The sequence below is a fragment of the Abramis brama genome, assembly GCF_963993115.1.
Source record: "Abramis brama genome assembly, chromosome: 15".
NCBI classification, from domain to species: Eukaryota; Metazoa; Chordata; class Actinopteri; order Cypriniformes; family Leuciscidae; genus Abramis; species Abramis brama.
In genome coordinates, this window is record NC_139977.1 from 35936818 (window position 1) to 35949992 (window position 13175).

A 13175-nucleotide genomic window follows, 5' to 3' on the forward strand; every position below is an offset into this window, starting at 1 on the left:
GGTTTATTTTCATTCACTCTTTCTGTTCATCTGGCAGAACAAAGTGATCACATTCAACTAAATATATAAGGACTTTATAAACTGATCCATGTCGAACACAGCACTGTTGTTTTAATTAGCTTCTAATTAATAAGGACTTAAATATAGAAACTACAGTTAACCTGCATTCAGCTGGTATTTGGAACATAACTAGTGAATTCTGGACAGTTCTGAAGATTTGATTAATTCGAGACTACAGAAGAATAGCAACTGCATTACACAGAATTCAGTTTTTTGATATAAAGATAAATGTTTGTCCACTAAAAGGCAAACAAAAAATGTAAAAAAATAAATAAATAAAAATTTCACTGCATGCAAACTCAAAGGCCTTAAAGGGATAGTTCACCCAAAAATAATAAAACAGCCCACGATTTACTCACCCACACACATATGACATTCTTCTTTCAGACGAATATAGCCTAATTAGAGTTATAAAAAAATGTCCTGGCTCTTCCAACTTTATAATGGGAACTATATAAATATAATTTTTGTTTTTGGACGTCCATCAAAGTGCATCCATCCATGATAAAAGTGCACATATCCATGATAAAAGTGCATCTATCCATCATAAAAGTGCATCTATTCATCATAAAAGTGCATCTGTCCATCATAAAAGTTTCATTTTCATTTCATTTTATTGGAGGATAACCCCTTAAGATGGAACATCTCGTTTTCGAGGGGGTCCTCAAAATAACACCAAACACTTACACACTCGCACATACTAAAGCTCTTCCTCACAACTAACCATCCCAAAAGTGCATCTATCCATCATAAAAGTGCATCTATCCATCATAAAAGTGCATCTGTCCATGATAAAAGTGTATCTATCCATCATAAAAGTGCATCTATCCATCATAAAAGTGCATCTATACATCATAAAAGTGCATCTATCCATCATAAAAGTGCATCTATATCATCATAAAAGTGCATCTATCCATCATAAAAGTGCATCTCTCCATCATAAAAGTGCATCTATCCATCATAAAAGTGCATCTATATCATCATAAAAGTGCATCTGTCCATCATAAAAGTGCATCTGTCCATGATAAAAGTGTATCTATCCATCATAAAAGTGCATCTATCCATCATAAAAGTGCATCTATCCATCATAAAAGTGCATCTATCCATCATAAAAGTGCATCTATATCATCATAAAAGTGCATCTATCCATCATAAAAGTGCATCTCTCCATCATAAAAGTGCATCTATCCATCATAAAAGTGTATCTATCCATCATAAAAGTGCATTTATACATCATAAAAGTGCATCTATCCATCATAAAAGTGTATCTATCCATCATAAAAGTGCATAAAAAACAGCTTGCATCACAATAGGTGTAATTGTGATTGTCAAAACATTTAGTAACTAGAAAGAATTGTATTAAGTTTAGTGACAACATGTTACAATGTTTACATGGTACAATGACTGGTAGGCTGCTTTTTTTATTATAAGGGTTAACACAACTTTCACTTTCAGTTGAATTCTTGGAATTTGATTTCAATCTTGATTCAATATTGACTCATTTGGATAAATATTAGTTAGGCTGCAGTAGATTGTCTACATGTTATTTTTTCTCAAGAAAAAATATATATCTCACATAATGCTGTAAACATACAGAGAACCCTATCAGCTGGTATTATTAAAGGTTACTGAGAACAGGCGCGCTCAACTCCCAAACCGTTTATGGGTGCGAGTTATAAAGAAGTTATCAAATAAAGATGAAAAACCACATTCTCTAATTATATCTCATATATTTATTTATACCATGTCCACACAGACGCGTTTCAGCCTAAGCCATCATCAGTGTGTGGTGTAAGGATTGCTTTTTACACATCACAGGTGAACCCCATTATCATCTTGAGTCGAGATTTGTATTAACCTTTAGAAAGGAAACGGTCATATACTTATGTTTAAATTTGTGTTCAATTTATTTAATCTGTTAATTATTTTTTTCTTTTATTTTTTTCTTTTATTATTATTTTCTTATTTTTTTACTTGTATTTTTTATTTTTTTTGGTAATTGTTCATAAGGGTTACATGTGAGCATTATCTATGGCCTGTTTTGTTGTGTTATAGGTGGTTTGCAGTCACGTGATTGTGATGACGCGCGAAATTCAAATGGAGGGCAGGAAGTGAAGAGCGGAATGGACGAGATGGAGGAAAGTCCGAACTGTACTACTTTAGACGCTATTACAAGCGAAAAATATAACAAAAAAATTAAACATATGTTGGACGTGATACTTACGTTATGAAGAGGAGCGATTTTTCAACTGAATTGAAAGATCTGCCTGTAACGTTACGTTTGTCTTCAGTTACAGGGGTAACTTACAAACTCAAAGAAAAGAAGAAACAATTACTTTAACTTTACAAAGTTCGGAAAATGGTACGTTACACAAACATAGCCACATAAATTGTATTAATTCACCTTTGACGAAATGATCACTGCACACACGGGCGTTTTACGATTCGGCTCCTCCCGACCGCAGACGTAGGTTTGCAAATTGCAAGCCATTTTTTCCGGCGTTTTTCGGTCAATTTCTTGCATTTTTCCCCCTTATGAACAACAACTTTTGGTACACGATAAAAACTCCTCGTGGTTTAATCGATTTGAGCAACCATAAACGACGCAAAACATCGGCATTTTGAGTTTGTTATAGTGCTTCCTAAATGTAACAAATCACTTCCTGCCCTCCATCTGCATTTCTCGCCATGGCAATGCAGTGACGTGACGTCATATGAAAACAAGCTATTCCTTGTGTGTTTCTACAATGTTGGTAATCTGACGGTATATGATAATGGGGTTCACCTGTGGTGTTTAAAAAGCAAACCTTTTGGTGTTTCACACCACACACTGATGATGGCTTAGGCTGAAACGCGTCTGTGTGGACATGGTTTAAATAAATATATGAGATATAAATAGAGAGTGCGGTTTTGTCGTAAAAATATACATATTTAAAACTTTATAAACTAAAATAACTGGCTTCCGGTGGCGGTCGGTGCGCGTTCACAGAGATGGTTGCTGGCATATGACGTATGACGTAGCGTAGGAAGCGTCGTGACGTAGAACGAACGTGACAGCGCAGCCAGAGAGCAGAGCAAAACAAAACTCAACGTTCGTTCTACGTCACGACGCTTCCTACGCTACGTCATACGTCATACGCCAGCATTCATCTCTGTGAACGCGCACCGACCGCCACCGGAAGCCAGTTATTTTAGTTTATAAAGTTTTAAATATGTATATTTTTACGACAAAACCGCACGGATTACCCTCAGAAGGCCTTCGTTTATCCCCCTGGAGCCGGATGGATTATTTTTGTGAAGGATGCATGTACATTTTCCGACTTGAATCAGCTGGACCCCATTGCCTCACATTATAACCACTGAAAGATCCAAGACATTTTCTAAAATAACTGAAAATGTGTTCGACTGAAAAAAGATTGATGTATGCATCTCGAACGGCTTTAGGGTGAGTAAATCATGGCTTAAATATCATTTTTGGGCGAACTATCCCTTTAAGTTGATTGCGAGGGTTGACGGAACTGTTACTGTCCCGACCAGTTCTGCATCGTCACAGAAGTTTATCAGTGGCACATGTTTTAACATTGCAAGTTAAATATTCGAGCGCAAGAAGCAAAAGAGAACTAAACTCGACATATCCGAAGCGCACCCCCAGAAAGCCATGTCTCAGACAGCGTTAACACTGAATTGAGTTTTCCTTCTCATCTTCTTGTGCTTGAACACGGAAATTCACACAAATTATGTAAAAATTCTCTCCTTGGCAAGGAATGGAGGATTCTAGTAAACATAGTCAGTTATGTCTAAACTGAATGACAACGCATGTGTACATAATATCAGTTTATTGGATGTGCATCATTCTTAAAGTGACAGCAGCCTAATATTCCTGCCGCTGTCTGTGTTTTTAATGTTATTCAAACAACAAAAGACAAAGAAAAAAATCACTCACTGCTCTTGACTGAGTAACTTTTTAAACTTAAACAATGATTAATCTTCAGGAAGCACTTTATTTTACAGTCCTGTTCCTCATACATATACCTTAACCCATGCACTTAAATAATATATAATACATATATTGCCCAGTACTTTCTTAGGTAAGTACACTAATTACACGCAAGTACACGTACTGTAAAATAAAGTTCAACCAATCTTTATTTAATGTTCAGTTTAGATTATATGCAGTGTTGTTTTAGATTACTTTATTCAATTTCTGAAAACTACTGTTAGACCTGAAAAGCACTGTTCATTTAATTTCTTTAATTTGTACTTGATCTTTGTTCTATTGTATTTATTTGTGCTATTACTTGTAATTTGATTATTTGTTCTTTACTTGTTTTTAATAATCTTAGTTAGGCTGGTAGGTTTTACTGTGGTAAATTGTAAGTAAAACTGTTAACCACTGGGCCAGCAGAAAAACATCCTTGGCGTTGAGCCCTGATATAATGACTGAATGAATACATGTCAGACCAATATTTGGTCATTTTTAGAATATCAATAGCCAATAACTGCATCTGCTTGCCTGACTAAATTTCGTGTCAATTTCGTGTCTTTCGTGTCAATTCAATTAATATTTTGAAAGAAAAAATAGTGTTAATTTTATTTCAGGAATTTGTGCATTTGCCATTGTGGTGGATTTTTAATAAATAAGATAGTAAACTAATTTTTCTGAATCTAACCTCTTAAACTTCTAACCTTAATTCAACTTGTTAAACTTTTAACCTGACTTCTCCTTTGAGTCTAACATATGACAAACACTTACCTAACTTCCTCCTCTAGGTCTAAAAAAATAACAAACTAAATTTTACTTCTTCTTTTAGGAACAGGTCTTACTAACCTTTTGTTTTTAGCCTGCATTATGTCATGATATATATATTGAGTAATCAACTGACTGTTAACCCTGTACAATGTTTTTTTGATGATTTTGCATATGCCAGTAACAGAGGGTAAAGAAGGGAGGGGCTTGCTTTATAAATTGAACCAATCATATTGATGGAAGGTGACGATATGTTAGTGATTTTAGTCATGCTGAGTTTATTTTGATGTGTCTGTATTTTTGTCCTATAAAAACCTGATGTATTCTTTTTCTTGAGAGAGATTCTCTGAGAATTGCTCGAGTACTCTCCCGGCCGTAAATAAAGAGCTCAAAGGACATTTGCTGAAGTCTGTCTGTCATTTTCTGCTGCGCAGCAGGTGAGATAGTTTAGATAAATAGGTGTTTATTAAGCGTCGATTGGAGACGTTAGGGATCGTCGATTGGAGACGGCCCAGGTGTTTATTAAGCGTCGATTGGAGACGTTAGGGATCGTCGATTGGAGACGGCCCAGGGAGATCGTCGATTGGAGACGGCCCCGGTAGATTTAGGTCAGATGAGATAGGACTTAGTTAGATTTAAGAAAAATCTACGACACCATCATTAAATGACTATAACAGCCATCTGCCACTGGCTGTCTCATATCTGTCTCTTCTTGTATCAGTCAGTAAAAAAAACACAAACTGTTTGACCAAACCCTTGTGTATTCAGATCAGTATAATTATACATCCTGAAACTGATCAGTAATATCTTATGGTCTTCTGTCACATTCTGCATACATATCCGGGTTTATAGTTGACAGAGGGTGTGTGTGTGTGTGTGTGTGTGTGTGTGTGCGTGTCTAAAGCTGCTCTCCAAAGCTAAAAACCTCTCAAGCTCAGACTGCACAAACAGAGATCTCAGAGCTGCAGAGGAGATTCTTTTTACAAGGTTAAAATTACTTTATTCTTTTAAAAAAATGCATTGAAATCTCAAAATGAAACTGAAATGTAAATCTGTTTTGCAATGAATAAATAAAATTAAACTTTAACTCTTACATTGCACCTCTATTGTCTGCATAAACAGAATTTAAGAGAAATGAATGCATGGCAGAAGATCTGTGGAGAATCACAAACTGCAGAAGAATTGAATATCGGGACCAGAGAGAAAGAGGAAAATGACAAAGAAAGATGATGAGACACAAACTGCTGATCCGGGACAAAATAGGAGTACGAGACGAGTCAGACGGAACAGCATTAACAGTGGAAAACCAAACTGTGAGTATTTAAGATAAAACACAGTTACACATATTTCATATTCCTGCACTTTAAGTGTGTCACACATCAGACGAAACTGGAAATATTCTCTTTCCAAGAAAACTGAATTTAAAACCAGAATAGTTGCTCATCTATTGAAACAAATTATGTGAAATACTTTAAGAGTGTTACCAATGGATATGTTTAAGGGTTAGGACAATATATCAATTAAATACAAATAAACAACTAAATCATTCCTGATGAAAAATGAAATACAGACTTTAATAGTAAGTGCTATAAACTAGTTTAAACTGCTAATACATATAAACAACTATAGGATCAGTCCTGAAACTGCAGCCGGCTGGCATTGCAGGAATACCACGGTCATTTCAAGTCAATGTGAAGTTATCTTCTCTGGTGTCTGAATGTGTCAAATCAATCCTGAACTTTACTATTCATCCACTTATATAAAACTATAAAGATAATCAGACGTTTCTGTTTTTACTGTCTAGTTTCTCAAGATCCAGACAGTTTCATTCTGATGTTTCAGAGAGATTTACAGATGAGGTGACACACACTAATCACATACACAAACTAAACAGAGTAAATTATACTTTACTGACAGTTACTGTGTGTGTTAAAGTTCTGAGAGTGTTTTCTCTTCAAACAGGTGCAGTGCCTTTTACCTGATCAGCAAAATATTTATTAATATTCAGTCACTGATTAAAAAGAGATTGTTTTATATTGTTTATTTTTTAGCATTATTATAGACATTATACAAATATTATATAATCAACCGATATCACGTTCATGGTTAAGACAGAAACTGTTACAGAATAAGATGTGTATAAATGGGTTTTAAGGGTAAAAATTTAAATTCTGTCATTAATTACTCACCGTTTCCCTCATGTCGTTCCAAACCGTAACTTTCATCCATCTTAGGGACAAAAATGAAGATCTTTTTGATGAAATCTGAGATTTCTCTCCCTCCATTGATAGATACGCAACTACTACTCTGACGCTTCAAAAAGTTCATAAAGAGATACAGTAGTAAAACTAATCCATATGAAATGAGCGGTTTAGTCCAAATTTACATAAAAAATATCTTCATTTGAGCGGAAGTCTTACGAGTTTGAAACGACATGAGGGTGAGAGTAATTAATGACAGATATTTTATTTTTGGGTGAACTAACACTTTAATGTATTTTTTTTTATTTTTTGAAAGAATCTGACGATCACTGATGTGTAATCACAGTATTAACTGTATGATACATTTATAAAACAGTAATTGTTGCTGTATTATGTTTTTTTTTTTACTATTCAAACATTTCATAGTTATGAAAAAATATGTAGCCTACATATGTATATGATTAATTGCAAGTGGACTGGGATACAAAACACAGGACAGAAACAAAGAGACAGATCTATCAAACTAAATACATAACACCTCAAGCACAAAGGTCACTGAAAACCAAGTGTATTTGTATTGATTGTTTTTGTATTTAATGTTGTACAAGACAGAATTGTTTTATTTCTAAGTGTGGCAGATCATTTCCTAGTGTTGAGGTTTCTATAGTAAACTGAGCCAATACTGTGTTAGATATTTTAGTTCTGTCTTTCCAGTTTACTGAATGAAGTGTATTGATTAATGCATTCAGATCTCTGTCAGAGGGGAATGAGGAAATATTGAGGTCTAGGATCGTTAATTTACTCAAGACTTCTGACCAGAATTTCTTGACATGTGCAGATTCAAAAGAAGTGCATATAAACATAACATTGTGTGACAGTATGTTCAAGTATTAATGTAACAGCCAATATGTAAAAGTTTACTTTTGATCAAATGTGTATTTTGTATTGCAACAACTGTATTGTAGAATTATATAACAAAAATGAATTTTCGCATTGTAAGGTTCTTACAAACTGACATGAGCTTTCTGCCATTGACAAGTTCAGACATGAGCAGCTTGTAACACCTCTGATGTTATATGTTATAACCCTGATGAAGATGATGACTTCTACACTCGAGAGAGAGAATTTTTAAAACAATATCTATGATGGATTATCACAGCGCTTTGTCTACCGTGCCACAACCTTTCTATTCTGTGCCGTTTTCATTGCAAGGGGAAAAAAAAAGAAAAAACCCAGACACCGGTTAGGCTATGTTTAAAAACAACCCTGACTCAGTCACTTATGTGTCATGTCTTTGCTTGCATTGAAAATTCCCTATTGAGTCATCACTCATAACCACAGGTTTATTTATCATGCCTAGACTTCTGGAAGACTCAGTTGCTCTGAAAAGCTATTGATGGGAGGATCCACTGAGGATTAATTTGTCAAACTGTATTTCAGTGAAATTCTCTTATTGATTGACTTCTTTAACTGAAAGTGTTCACAGTCAAACTCCAGAATGTTTCTCTGACACAATATTAAACCGGTGGCATGTGCAATCGTACAAATGCACTAGATTGAGAGGAAATGGCAATCTGAGCAGCACAGACTGCACACTCATGCATATAAGATAGAAAAAGCAGATCGAGAAACACTGATACGATACATTAACTGTTGCTCTGATGATCATCAGTATTACAGCAGATCAACAACTGAGAGATCTGATCATCTGCTATAAAGGACTCACACAAATTATTTTTAATTAATATTTAAAATGATTCTACAAATAAAAACATTGTATTAAGACTGCATTCAGTAGACTTAGGTTTATATGTGTTAGAATATCAATTGCATGACAGGATTAGGGCATTATAAATAAAATAAATCCATTATTGTATTGTATATTTATTCATTTGAATACAGATTAACAAGATTAGCAGTTATTAAAGTTATTAAACTCAAAGGGCTTCAGTTTCAGGTTAGAGACTGATCTGATCTGAAGCTGAATGAGGATGACTTTATCATGAAGCATAAACTCATCTGATGTGAATGAATCTGCTGTTCTAAAGGATCAGTGTTGCTTTGTCTGTACAATCACACACAAAAAAACTAGATGTAGAGAATTAGATTTACTGTGCAGACCAGGTTATCTTTTTTCATGCAATCCGGGATTAATATCAGATGACTGAAAGGTCATGTAAAACAAACTGTAAGAACTGATTTTCCTGCTAAGACAAAACTCACCCTTGCAATAAAGCAATAAAACACACCCTGGACAGAAGATCTCAAAGAATGGGGTGGGATGGGATGGGATGGGATGGGATGGGATGGGATGGGATGGGATGGGATGGGATGGGATGGGATGGGATGGGATGGGATGGGATGGGATGGGATGGGATGGGATGGGATGGGATGGGATGGGATGGGATGGGATGGGGTGGGGTGGGGTGGGGTGGGGTGGGGTGGGGTGGGGTGGGGTGGGGTGGCGCAATGGATAAGACACATGCCTTTGGTGTGAGAGACCCGGGTTCGAATCCACTGTAAGACACCAATGTGTCCCTGAGCAAGACACTTAACCCCTAGTTGCTCCAGAGGCGTGCGACCTCTGACATATATAGCAATTGTAAGTCGCTTTGGATAAAAGCGTCAGCTAAATGAATAAATGTAAATGTAATGTAAATGTAAGAAAGAGCACGGGACATTGCCCTGTACAAACTTTTTTCCTTCCTTATCTCTGCATCCCCCTCTCCCTCCACCCTTCCTCTCCCTCCACCCTTCCTCTCCCTCCACCCTTCCTCTCCCTCCACCCTTCCTCTCCCTCCACCCTTCCTCTCCCTCCACCCTTCCTCTCCCTCCACCCTTCCTCTCCCTCTCCACCCTTCCTTTCCCTCCACCCTTCCTCTTCCTCTCCCCCCTCCTCTTCCTCCACCCTTCCTCTCCCTCCACCCTTCCTCTTCCTCCACCCTTCCTCTTCCTCCACCCTTCCTCTTCCTCCTCCCTTCCTCTTCCTCCTCCCTTCCTCTTCCTCCACCCTTCCTCTTCCTCCTCCCTTCCTCTCCCTCCACCCTTCCTCTTCCTCCTCCCTTCCTCTCCCTCCACCCTTCCTCTTCCTCCACCCTTCCTCTTCCTCCACCCTTCCTCTCCCCCTGAGTCAAGTCACCAAACGTTCACCAAGAATGTCTATATATCACATATGGTGTATCTTATGAATCTATTGTCTTTCCTTTTCATGTTTGGTATCATCTTAAGTGTCTCAGTGCGATTGGTAAAATGGTCTTAATTTCATTGCAGTCATTGGTTTAATGAGAAAGATTGAGAACTTAGGAGAATCCGGTTCTCCTCTTTGGGTGATCTCTCTTCAAGATATCTCCCCTCTCCCCCAAAACCAGGTGTTACCCCCTGGGGGACATGAATTGACCCAAAAATATTTGTATAACCCTTTTGTTCTGGTCTGGGTATTTAAGGCGAGGTGTCAGAGCAGTCTTTGGGACCCTTTACCAGGATCATCCCCCATACAAGTTTCAGTGTTGTAAACACACTCACACACCACTGTGTGTCTCTGTCAGGAATGCATTGCTTACTCTTAGAGTCATCTTTGAGTAAATTATGTCATGTATTTATTATTTCTGAATTGGCTTTTAATCACTTGTGTAATTGGCATGATACATTTTACCTGACAAATAAATGTTACATCTTGATTTATTCTGCATTTTTCAGAAATCATTATTTTAGTAGATTAAAGTGTAGTCTGGTGTTTCTGCAAATCTCTGTCCAGGATAGATCAAACCGAAGGCACTATGAATGGAGCATGAGGCACATCATTGAGGAGACCTTCCGATTTCTGACTATCACTGACTTAGCATGTTGCAAGCTTGCAACTATTAAAAAAATTACACCTATGAGTCAGCAGTGAGCGGCCGCTTAGGGTAAAATACTTGCACTGCACCCTCTGACTATTTCAGGACTGGCTAGTTTGTGAGCGTGTGCGCACAATCGCGACGTGATGTCTCAAAGCGACACCGGGTCCTTAATAAACGAATTTTTGAATTTTTGATGGATGGTCTTTACATATAGAAAATGCTTGTAACACATCAGCTATTTGGAAAGCCTTTTCTTCTATGCTCAGTAATTATGAAATTCCTAACTTGTGTTCGCTAACCATCTGCTCTTGTGTTTGTTTTATTCAGTGTGAGCTCATGGCTTGTCATGCCTGTTCTTTGTGCATGTGTATTATATAACCCCACCCTTCTTGTTATCTAACTATTGGTTCAGTTGCCTCACCTGTCCTCCCTCATTACCTGCCTTGTTTGAGCTCTATTTATTCTCCTTGTGTTTGCAGTCCTGTGCCAGATCCTCATCCAATTTTTCAGCACGCCATTTAAGTGCATGTGTCTTTAAATGATAATGAGCTTTGCTCACCCCGCCCCTCTGTTCTGTGGGGCGTTTTGACCTGACACACTGGAGTGTTGCCTTGACAACAGTTGAGGGGATATTTTGGAGAAAGAATGGCAGCGGGAGTCTCTGAGGACACTGTGCAGCCGTATCAATTTGAACCGGAGTCGGACCTGGAACAAGATGATGGCCCGAAGAAGTTCGACAGTTAGGCTATGGCTCGAGCAGGACGTTTCTGAATTGTTGGTTAACGTAATGTCACTTTGATCTATCTTTGTATGTACTGGCAGGGTAGAGTAGTGAGATACGAACGCTATGTGTTTACTGATGTATACGTTAGTTCATTGACCGATTGATGTTACAGCTAATGGTCATGGATTTTTTTTTTCGGTAAATGTAGGCTTGTCAGTGATGTGTAACGTTATCTATGCAGTGTTAGGTACAACTGTCAGGGCTGAAGCACTAACATGAGGTCACGTCAGGACAGTAGTTGAAGGACACCTAAGAATTTTGTGTTACCATTCATCTCCATGCAGTTATAACTGTTTTTTTTTTTTTTTTTTTACATTACTTCTTAGTCAGTAACAGACACCGTTATAAACCATCTACAAAAGTAAGCTTAGTGTAGAATTACCACGTTAACTTTAACACCTGCGTACACAGTTTGTAATAACACAATAACCATAACGCGTTGTTCATTATAAACGTGGGATTTTGAATTATATTGAGAACGTTGTACATAGAAAACATGCCGTAATGTACCCTGAGTGTAAACCTTAGCCGCATTCATCGTGAAGCGTGCTAGCACTTTGCAAAGATTAATATAAATATTAATATAAAGGTTATTAAAACGTTACACTCACTTCAGTTCTTCTGGAGGTGCAGCAGGAACACAAATAGTTGGTACCGATCCTTTTTTCAGGAGCAGCTTCTTAGTAAAACCAGCTTTATACTGACCCTCCTTTATAAAGCAGTCTGGTGTGTGAAATGATTCGCGCAAACTTGAAAGCATTGACGTTGATCGTGGGGAATATTCCCTTCGAAAACAAAACTCAGCCACTGCGTCTTCAGCGGTTTGGATTTAGGAACATCAAAATGATGCTGTGTTCATTATTACACCCAAGAGCAGAACACTACAATCGCTTAGACGCCATTCTGCTCATAGACAGTGCTCCAGCGTATCAACAATGCGGACTATGATTGACAGCTCGCTCACGAGCGAGGGCGGGTCTGTGTTGAAATGCTGCTGTCAATCAACAATCGTGGGAGGGGCGTCGATTTTGTGACGTCACAAGATCGAACGGCTTGATTTGAGACGGGGAAAACATATAAGGAGATTAAAAAAAAAACACTGGATGGATTTTTATCATTTTATGATGGTTGTGTACAGGCACTGCCAACACACATTTCAGTACAATCAACTTGTAAAAGTGCATGTACCATTATATGACCCCTTTAAAGCTTTATGGGCAACCTCTGGAGCAGGTAAAAGCTGTTAGGTTTCTTGGGGTTTGGTTTGATGGAAAACTGACATGGAAAGTTCATCTGGATAAAGTTAACGACAAAAGTAAAAAGGTCATCAACATACTTCGTTGTTTATCAGGAATGGAATGGGGAGCAAGTCTCTGCAAAATACATGAGATCTGTTTTTAATTATGGAAGTATAGCTTACATGTCAGCAGCAGAATCAAACCTCAAGAGATTAGATGTTTTGCAAGCTCAGGCTCTGAGAATCTGCAGTGGATCATTTAAAACATCTCCGGTATCATTGATGCAGGTGGACATGGGAGAAATGC

The 13175-nt window shown here is 37.5% G+C and overlaps 1 long non-coding RNA gene across 1 annotated transcript; it reads left to right on the forward strand.

Moving 5' to 3' along the window:
• Window positions 1-5661: 5661 nt before the first annotated feature.
• Window positions 5662-9245, forward strand: LOC311096847. Its single transcript, XR_014609151.1, has 4 exons — window positions 5662-5794; window positions 5930-6120; window positions 6612-6666; window positions 6770-9245. It is a non-coding gene; the product is annotated as an uncharacterized lncRNA (long non-coding RNA).
• Window positions 9246-13175: the final 3930 nt, after the last annotated feature.